General features: G+C 31.6%; 1 long non-coding RNA gene across 2 annotated transcripts; it reads left to right on the plus strand.

Annotated features, from left to right (window-relative positions):
* The first annotated feature begins 1,182 nt into the window (after positions 1–1,182).
* On the plus strand, positions 1,183–4,255 carry LOC130802707 (uncharacterized). Of its 2 annotated transcripts, XR_009039804.1 has the most exons (5): positions 1,202–1,574; positions 2,049–2,171; positions 2,276–2,336; positions 2,424–2,515; positions 3,570–4,255. It is a non-coding gene; the product is annotated as an uncharacterized LOC130802707 (long non-coding RNA). The 2 variants fall into 2 exon arrangements; XR_009039803.1 differs by lacking the exon at positions 3,570–4,255 and having other exon boundaries at positions 1,183–1,574; positions 2,424–3,276.
* Positions 4,256–11,029: the final 6,774 nt, after the last annotated feature.

Below are 11,029 nucleotides of genomic sequence, written 5' to 3' on the forward strand. Positions count from 1 at the left end.
ATTTCTCAAAAAAATCTCTTCGACGCTCAAGTCAGATCTGAAAATAGAAATTATGAAAGTATGATAATTGAATCAATCAAGATTAACGAATTGTAGAATGAGTTCAGATCAATTGAAAGAATATTGTTTTTTACGTTTAAGATGGATGTGTATTTTAGCAGAGTAACAGTGGGTAATATAAAAGGTTCGCCCTAAATGAATTATTGTTGGAAGTACTTATAATAGTCTCTTGTAAGGTCTTTAGAGGTAATATAATTGCTTGATAATGGGATGATCACTGGAGATAATGTTTGTAGATGTGGGGAGTTATTTTAGGAAGTGACTAAAAGTAGTGATAATAGTGGACAAAGGGGTAGTTAGAGTTCTAATCATTATTAGGGTTTGATTAAATGGGTTATGGGCTTATTTGACCTATAACATGAAGAAATTTAATGTAGCGAGTGCATCAATCTTGATGCGGAAAACAATCATACTTGTGATACGAACAAACTAAATGTCCGAAGAAACCATACAATTAGATTGAAATAAGATAATCTTCGAACTCTTGCCTCGGCAGGTCCATGCTGGACGGAAGCCTTATGAATTATATATATTTGGCCTTTGAACCAGTTTTGATGATTCGTCCTTAGAGTCTGATATGATGATATGGCATTTAAGCCTAACATAATGACTTGACATTTGAGCCTGATATGATGATATGACCCAAATCACATTTGCACAACATATATAATAATGACTTTCTGATATATGTAAAAGTCTGGCTAGAAGAGGAACATATTCCATACTTTAACTGTGATGAGAGCCGTCACTTCAACAATTTTTATGCTCGAGCTTCTATAGGATGAGACTATCTCGGACCTCCAGTCGAACCCCCACTACAAAAAATGTTGTAGGTAGCTACACTTATTTAGGACGCTAATTTAAGTGTGACAAGCTCTTTGGCAATTAGACTCAATTCTTGCATTTTAGGCACGTTTATTAAGCGTGAGAATAATATTTTCATTCATAAGCGTGGCTACAAGTCAATTAAATAATGTTAAAATATTATATATTCAGCCACACTAATAAGCGTGACTAAATGTCTATTAAAAAAATATATGATCAATTCAGCCACATTAATAAGCGTGGCTAAACCGCAATTAAGAATAAAAAGTGATTAAACCAGCCACACTAGCAACCGTGGCTAAACACAACTAAAAAACTAAAATAAATTTTGAAGCCATTCAGAAATTCGCGCGCCTCATAAACCCTTTCATCTTCTTCCTCCTATTTTCTGAATTTTCTCTGATAACCTCCCACCCGCTCCCTATTAACCCTAATTTCTGAATTTTCCTTCCCTTACAATCATTTGGCTGAATCTACAATCTATCTTGTGGCTTCATCTCTTCTACATAATTAATTGAATTATGAATCATTATAATTGATTTTTTGAAGTTATTAAGGATGCACTATAATAGCTCTCGATGTCTATCCGTCCGATTAGATGCACCTGCCACCTATTGATGTGTTTGGGGCTGGTATTCAAGATTTCCCAGAGAATTATTTGAATCTGGCAATGTCTTCAGGATAAGTATGTAGTATTGTTTAATCCTATTGTATAGCTTCATGATATGGAAATCGAAGACCCCATTTCGATTTGGTGTCCCTAAACCCAAATTTCAATGGTATAACGCGATTTCTAGGGTTAATATGAGGTGCTCTTCCTCTGTCTATGACTATTCATATGTTTTGAATCAAAACCCTAAACTAATGCTTCTTGGTTGCTGTTAGGGTCCGGTTATTGTCATATGAGTATCTAAACCCCTCTAATTTGGATTGAAATAGTATTGAACATAATGTTTGAACTGCGAAATGCGGTTGTGTATTGTGGATAACAAACTGGTTGGGTCAGAGATATTGACTGTGTGTAACCCCTCTTTCAATTAGTGAATTAGTTGTCACTTGTTGAAGGGTTGGTCTTTGTTATTTCTGGTAAAAAGCAATAAAATGTTCTTGTGGCTTCACATTTAGTATATTATTAGTCTTATCTTCCTCACAATATGTTTCAGGATGATGAAAGATTAACTTTACTTGAGAGAGATGACAAAAATAGTAGCTTGGATTGTTAGTTCTATCAAGCCTAGTAAGGGAGCTCAGTGCCTTCGGGATGATAGTATTAAGACCTATTTGCAGTTAAGACAATCTATAGTCTTCTCCAGCTCTAGCTCTAGCTCTAGCTCATACCTTCAAGTAGGTTTCTTAAATGTTTACTAATATTTTGTTGCTTTATTTTCAGATTTGATGGAGCACAACCTCATCTAATAAACATTTAGTTTCAAAAGAAAGTGAAATTGCAAGTAATGGTCGTAGAATGACAATTATTTTCCAATTATCGTTGTTGTCTTGTTGTCCTCACTTTTTTATCTAAAATGTTTTGGTTTCAGCTTATTGCACTTTGTTGATTTCAAGCTTGATGAGAGCTACACACCAAGCAAGATCTCTATTCGGTTTGGTGATGGCTTCCATAACTTTGAAGGTTGTTTTGGAACATCTAACACTTAGACTTTTCTTAAGTTTGCATTTTCCTTTTACTATTTTGGGTTAAGATTTACATAATTCTTTTACTAATAGTTAAAATTATAAATGCATTGAATGACAAAGCACATACATTCTGGCATTGAGTAATGAACATGTCATACTTTAGCCTTTTACAGTATAAAAAAGCTAAACAGATGCATATTGTTGACCAAATGTGTTTGCTATTGGAAGGATTCCATTTGACAATTTGGTTAATGATTCTTTTAATACAACTTACATAAACATGCAGATTAATATCACATAAATTGTTAGTTAGTATTTCAAAATCTTTGAGATGATTGCTCGATATGTACTTTGTTGGCTACAATTATGGCATTGTTTGTGGCTTTGGACGTCTCTTCTAAATGTTTAATTTGATTTTAATTTATTGTGGGTTATGTGAATTCGGGAGCTTTATCAGTTTAAGCTTGAATTTAGTGTGGGTTATGTGATTGAGGGGTTTTTATTAATACCAATTATTTTTTTTTTTGGAAATTCAGACTTCATAGAACATACAAAGACACAGGGATTTTTCTTGATGAAATTTGTTACAACATTGTGGTTGATGCAATGTCTATTCAACTCTAATTTGTTATAGAACATATTTGATTTGGTTGATTGAAAATAATCTTATTCTACAATTTAATAATAATAATAATAATAATAATAATAATAATAATAATAATAATAATAATAATAATAATAATAATAATAATAATATACCCCCAACACTAATTAAAATGTTAGTTATGCTCATTAGCCATGCTTATTTGTGTGGAAAAATAAGAAGAAAAATAATGATCTATGAAATCATCATGCTTATTAAGTGAGGAAAGTTTCCAACACCTATAAGTGTGGCTGAAGGTACTACTTGCCACGCTTATTACCACCTTTAGCCACAGGTATTAAGAGTGCTTAAAAATTTACCAACAGAAGCAGATACCACGCTTAATTAAGCGTGACTAAATATATCAGCCTCACATATAAACGTGCCTCTGAATTTTTTATTGTAGGTAGGTACAGCTTTATTTGTAGTGCCTGCATTTCTACGTGCCGGGAAATACGGGCGCCATATTACACGCCGGTCTGTGGTTCGACATTTCCTTACTATCAGAGTTATTCATCCAAATACACATAATTTCAAACAAGACTCCATGTTATTTATTTTACATTGCTATAAGTCAACTCTAGTCTAGTCAAACTCCAAGTCAACATCTTCTTAAGGAAAAGTCAACATATTTGCTAATTCAATAATTACGTGATTGTCAATAAATAAAATTTCACAAATTATGACAAGGTTCTAGAGGCTATATAAGTTCTCTACAAGACTATATAAACTTATAAAACTTAAGCAAAAAAATTTCGTAATATTTAATAAAGAATTTCCATCGATTAAACATGTTAATTGATTAAAAATCCATAATAACCAATGAAAATATTCTAAAAATATATTAGACGTCCAGAAGCTATTAAAATATTCCTACGAGCCTATGCATTTTAATTAAATTATTTGGCCAATACCGACATAAAATTATTAATATCCTCAAATGTCCACGAAAAATTTGTTTAAGGGTCCTCATATGATCCTACTTTATATGGAACTGTCTCATAAAATTTTCAAGTCCAAAATGGTCAATTTCGTATTTATTTCATATTTTATCGTTTTTGGAGTTACCGTTTTATTTAAAATTCACAAGGGTCAATAGATGGTCGTATAAACTTATCTAATGATCAAATTCCAAACCTACTACCCATATAAGAGTCTCATAAAAATTTCAAGTCCAAAATAGTCCATTTAGTATTTGTTTCATATTTTAACATTTTTGTGTTTTATTGCTAAGTAGCCAAACACTTAGTAAAAATTCATTGAAAAATACCAAAAGTTAATATTCTGGTTCAAAATTGTAGGAGACATAATAATATGATTTTACTAACTAATTTATTTATTAATAATATATTTAACCCTCTTTAAGCCAACATTCAAGATATAATTAAATCAATCTAACATATTGTCATATCTTTCATATACTCAAGTAAATATAATATAAATGTCACATAATAAGAAGGTTAAGACGTGTGTACCATGAGCTACCAAGGATGCAAGAGAAATAATAAGAAATAAGAACTACAAAATTAGAGAAAATAAGCTCGAAGAATAATCTTCAAGGTTTCAAGAATAATAATCTAAAACAATAATACTAGAACCTTACAAAAGTTTATGATGTTGGCTTAGGAAATGATAAGCTTATTTTCTATCTTCATCTCTAATTCCAATTATAAATATCACATTCAACTTAAAGTCCAAATCTCTCACCATCATTAGTCCCTTTTCGGCATGTCTTACTAAAATGCTCACAACCTCTAGCTCCGAACTCCAAATCCAATAATTCAAGTGTCTGATTGCTCACAACCCCAAGACCCATATTTCTTAAGAACAAACTATAGTGTTAAAATGAGTAAAAGATGGTCGAAAATCCATAAAACAGAAGGTGTTCAAAATTGGCTTACTCTTAGTTGTCCAAAATGTTAGAGGGCAAAATATAGCCTTTCATGCTCCAATTAATGCAATTTTTGGGTCTGAAATGTGAGAAGTTTTTTATATAAGATCATTATAAGGTTTATTTATACATGCATGAAGAGAAAGATGGGTAAACACTTCAAATTGTGTTCATGTATAGAACTGACCAAAAAAGAACAATAAATTGTGAATGTTTGCTTGAAGATGAGGGACTTATAGAGCTTATATATGTGCGTGTGAGAAATGAATGGAAAGCTTAGGATGTCTAAAATATTATCGTATAAAAATATGCGTGACTTTTTAAGAAAAATTTGGGAGAAAAAGGATAATTTGTTGAAGGCATATAAGCTGTTAGAAACTGATGAGGTGAAGGGGTAGGAAGATGGGGATGAATCTCTCATTTCTGGTAGAATATTAGGGCGTGTGAGGTATTCCTAGAAAGCGTAGATTGTTAGGAAAATTTCGCAAGTAGTAGTGCTTAATTATATAGGATATAGCTTAGGTAAGTTAGGAAATCTTTCAGACCATGCAAAACTATCATTTAACATGACCTTTGTACAAATCTACACTCTTATGTTTATTTATACCACAAGCGACCTCAATCTAATGGTTTGATATCTTCAATAACATTAATGAGGATGATGTGGTGAAATATGAGGTCAAAATATACTCATTTACTATTTTTAAATAATTTTAAAATTAAGATAATAGTTTTGAGAAAAATTCTGAAATACTTGTTTTTAGGAAACAATATACTTTTGTTTGAAAATAATATAAAACCATAACCAAAGCTTGTTTTAAAATACCAAATAACTATAATATCATTATAAAAAAATTTTTCATTATATATTCTAATTAGATAAATATATTTTCTTTACATTCAAATATAACTACTTTTATTAAATTACTTAAAATAAGCTTTTATTAACATATTTTATGAAATTATTTGCAAATACTATAAAGTTTTATAATAAGAAACCAAATTAATATGTTTATCAACTCAACCAATCAAGGTTAGAAGAAAATTTATGTTATTTTAGTAAATCAAATAAACTTTAATAAAACTAAGTACATTGGAAATCTTTACTTTAATATAACAATATTTAACAAAACTAGACTTGGTTTATTCAAACATAAAAGATTTCAAAAAAAAATTAAATTCTCATTATATTTGACACTTAAGGATAAATAACGAGATTGATTACTAGCATTAATCCATACTCAAAGTTGTTTAAGTTAAGATCAAAAGAGATTTAAAAATAGAGCTATTATACTAGCCTTCTTCAAATGTCTGACCACATAGTATGGCGAAAAAACCATCGCTTAGTGGTAATAGGATTTTATATTGTTGTGGAAGTCTCTAAAACCCCTTTGTACAAATGAAATTATAAAACTAAACCGACCTCTAATACAAGTACATTGTGGTATATATTAGTATTGTGTATCATTAGTAAAAGGCCCATTATGTATTTTAGGGTAAACATTGTATACACATTGTGGTATCCTCCTAGATTTTGAGATACAAAAATTGTTGTTTTCTCTAATCTTACGGTAAACATAGAAGAAGACAAGAAGAGTGTTGTGCACATAGTAGAGACTTCTTCACCCTATTTTCTGAGTTCGGGTGATCTACCATCAAACTTGATTACTCATATTCTTTTTGAGTGGAGACAACTACACAGTCTGTGCTAGAGCCATTACGCTCTCTTTGAAGACACGAAGGAAGTTTGTTCCTAGAACTACGAATGAGGCGAAGGTGCGTGCTTGATTGGGTGACAGTAAATTCCATGTTGGTGGCAAGAAAAACCAGACAAAAAAATTGTAGTACATTCTCGCGGCTCGCAAGGATTCTAACAGCTCGCGAAAAAAGAGTCGGATAGCTACATGCAACAAGTTGCGGCCCGCGACTTCCTTCACCCCTCGCGATGCGTGTTTGGATTGGCTCTAGGCTTAGGTTTTTCCGTAAGATTTTCATAGGTTTTACTTATTAAAAGACGATTAACATATAATTAACCAAACGTAACTTTCATTAATTAGTCATCAAGTGACTAAGGGGAAGTGGGATCATGGGATAGTTGGAGGTTACTCCCTCCTATATATAAAAGAGGTTACTCTCTCCAAGTTTATTCTCTACAAGTTCTTAAAAGTGAAAGAATCTTGCAAACTTCCATCACTTTAATTTTTAAATTGTTCAACGAAGCTCTTGTTCTTCACATTGATGAAGTAGGCGAAATAACGCTTTTAGGAAAACATGATTATGCATCGGTTTGGTATCAAGTTTTAGGAGACAGTATTGTCTTAAAGTATCTTCGGTTTAAGGTTATTTATTTATTGCAAGCCATTTATTTAATTGTAATTTCAATTTCTAAAAATTTTTATTAGGTTGCAAAGACTCATAATCTTAGTTCGGTGCTTTTAATCTCTTTAAGTTTTACATTTGTAAAACATATAACAACAATTAAAGGCGTCCATTAGCGATTGTAAACAAGAACATGAGCAATCATTAGAGAAGTATTTTACTAGGATCACAGTCTTTATGATGAGCTTTCTTGTTTGAAACCCCTTACATGGATTTGAATGTGGTCAATGCACATGTGGAGTGGTAGAAAAATATGCCAAGGATAGGGAGAAAGAGATATTTCACCAAGTAATGGATGCAAAATGGAATGACTTCGAGGGGTCAAGTGAATCGAAAAATGAGGAAGGACAGGCTTATTTGTGTTTTATGGCTAGTAGTGACAAAGAGGACAAAGAAGAAGACAACTCTAAAGAGGTATTAGATTTTCTCAATTCTTACTTTAAAGATGAGTTGGTTAAAGATCTTTTTGATACGTTTCAATTGAAAAACTCTTAAAAGATGAAAAGAAAATATTAGAAGATAGGATACGTCACTATGTCGAAGGTTGTGAAGACCTAATAAAGAAAAAAAGACACATTTATGGCTGAAAAAATTAAATTTGAAGAGACATTCAAATCTTAAAAGAACAGAATATCAGTCAAATGAAACAACTCATTGAACTCCAGAATAAAAATTATAGCCTCGAGTTTGAGCTCAAGACTTTGAAACATGAGTCTGAGAAAAATCAACAAACCTTGAGTAAGCTGATTGATTTTAAATTTAAGTTTTTTAAGATGTTAACTTCTCAAAAAGCATCAAATGATAAACGTGGTATAGTTTATAACAATGTTAAATATAACTGCAAGAGTCGTACCAACTTTATTAAAAGTGCTACTAAATATTAACGTGTGCCCACTTGCTCCTATTGTTGCATGAAAGGAGATCTAAAGTTTGCATGTCCTTACAGACGTAAGGACAACTATATTATCAAGAACACCTTTCCTTTAGAGCTACGTGAACAGGTAAAGCAAATATGGGTTTCAAAAGGGACAAGACAACCTAACATGGTCCATCTCGAGTATGCTCCCAAATTTGTAACTTGGTCGTCTAAGATAGTAGATGTTCGAGGCATATGAGTGGTAAAGCCTCATTATTTTCAGAAATAAAAGAAAAATGTAATGGTTTTATCACTCTAGGCGACAAAGGTAAATGCAAAATTTTAGGCATTGTTCAGGTTGGTAAGGACTCTTAAAAATCTATTCATAATGTTTATTTGGTTGATGGCTTGAAATTTAATTTGTTAATTGTGTCTCAAATATGTGATAAAGGCAATCAAGTAATATTTGATAAAGAAAAAATCGTTGTTAAAAATCATAACACGGGAGATATATTCATTGCCGCTTTTAGACATGATGATGTTTATGCTTTAAATACTAATGAAATTTCAACTTAATAATTAATTGTTTAAAGGATATAATGGATGATCCAAAGCTATGGCCTAGAAGGCTTGGCCATATCAATATGCACACCATGCATGAGAGCTCTTGACTACCAGCATAGTACTTTATGTGATACGTGTATTCAAGGTAAACAGGTAAAAAGTTCTTTTGAACCGAAAAAAAATGGTAAGTATTAGAAGACCATGTGAACTTCTACAAGTTGATCTATGCGGACCAATGCATGTGAAGAGCATAAGAGGTAAATTTTGTACACATGTAACAGTCGATGATTTGTCTAGATTTACGTGGATTGATTTTTTGAAAAAAAAGGAGAAGGTTTGAAGCCGTTCTCAAAGTGTTGTAAAGAGAAGAAAACTCTGCTGAATCTTCCAATTGTTTCGGTTAGAAGTGATCATGAAAGAGAATTTGATCAATTAGGCTTTGAATCCTTTTATGAAAAATATGTTATAACTCACAATGTTTCAACTCCTAGGACTCCACAACAAAATGGTGTGGTTGAAAAGAAAAACTGCACTTTAGAGAAATTTCTTGGACTATGCTCATAGAAAATGAATTAGACAAACATTATTGGGCCAAAGCGGTTAATACAACAAATTAGGTGCTTAATAGATGTCTCATTCGACCTATTTTAAAGAAAACCCCTATGAGCTATTTAAAGGAAGAAAATCAAACTTAGCCTACCTTATATCATTTGGTTGTAAGTGTTTTATTCATAATATTGGTAAGGATAACTTAAGTACGTTTGATGCTCAAAGTAATGAAGGTATCTTCCTAGGATATTTATTGAATATTAAGGTTATAAAGTGTTAAGTAAGCGTACAAGTAAGATAGAAGAAAGTATACATAATGTGTTTGATGAATCGGATAATTGTATTTTGAGTGAAGGATTTAATGAATTAATCTTAATAAGTATTTTGATGATGAGAGTGAAGATGAAGAAGCTACAAATTAAAAACACGAAGATGGAAAGAAAAATATGCAAAAGCCAATGCAAAGTCTTGAAGATGTCTATGATAAAAAGGTTGAGCTCATTGAAGACTCACAGCTTGTTCTGGAGACCGATGCTCAAGACTCGGAAAGACAATCTGAACGTACTATTTTTCATACTCCAACTAAAGACTTTTCGAAGCAAGTGCTAACCACCTCTCTTAATGATAGCACACCATCCATACTAAGAAGAAGATTTAGACTGTCATCTCAACATCCTCCCGAAAACATCATTAGTGATCCAACAAAAGTTACTCAAACTCGATCTTTTCTTAAAAGTTTATGTGCATTTTCTGCTTTTCTTACTCTTGTAGAACCAAAGGTTGTTAAATAAGCCATAACGGAACCGTCCGAGTGGATCATTGCTATGCAAAGTGAACTTAGTTCCAAAGAAACAAAGTATGAGATCTAGTTGAAAGACCACAAGATCGTACCATCATTAGAACAAGATAGATCTTTCGAAACAAATTAAATGAGAATGGCGAAATCATAAGGAACAAAGCAAGGTTAGTAGCTCAGGGCTATAATAAAGAAGAAGGTAATGATTATGATGAATCTTTCGCGCCCCTAGCTAGATAGAATCTATTCAAATCATGTTTGTTTTTGCTTCTTTGATGAACATAAAATTATATCAAACGGATGTTAAATGTGCATTTTTTAATGGCTATTTACAAGAAGAAGTCTATGTTGAATAACCACCATCATTTAAGAATCCAAATATGCTTAATTATGTGTTCAAACTAAACAAAGCATTATACGGTTTAAAACAAGCTCGATCCAAGGCCTTGGTATGATAGATTTAGTTCATATTTACTTGAGAATAGCTTTCAAAGAGGTAAAATTGATGAAACACTTTTTATTAAAACTAAATGGAAAGATATTCTTGTTGTTCAAGTATATGTTGATGATATATTATTTGAAGCTACTAATGGTTCTTTATGCAAGGAATTTTTTGAGATTATGTGCAAAGAATTCAAAATGAGCATGTTAGGAGACTTAACATTCTTTCTTGGACTAAAAATAAATCAAAAGAAGAATGTCATATTTATTTATCAATGTAACTATGTTAAAGATCTTTTAATGAAGTACAATATGGACCAATGCAAAAGTGCTAATAATCCTATAAGCGCAACAATTAGCCTAAATCAAGATCTTTTAATGAAGGAAATG

Source organism: Amaranthus tricolor, chromosome 2, assembly GCF_026212465.1.
Source record: "Amaranthus tricolor cultivar Red isolate AtriRed21 chromosome 2, ASM2621246v1, whole genome shotgun sequence".
NCBI lineage: Eukaryota > Viridiplantae > Streptophyta > Magnoliopsida > Caryophyllales > Amaranthaceae > Amaranthus > Amaranthus tricolor.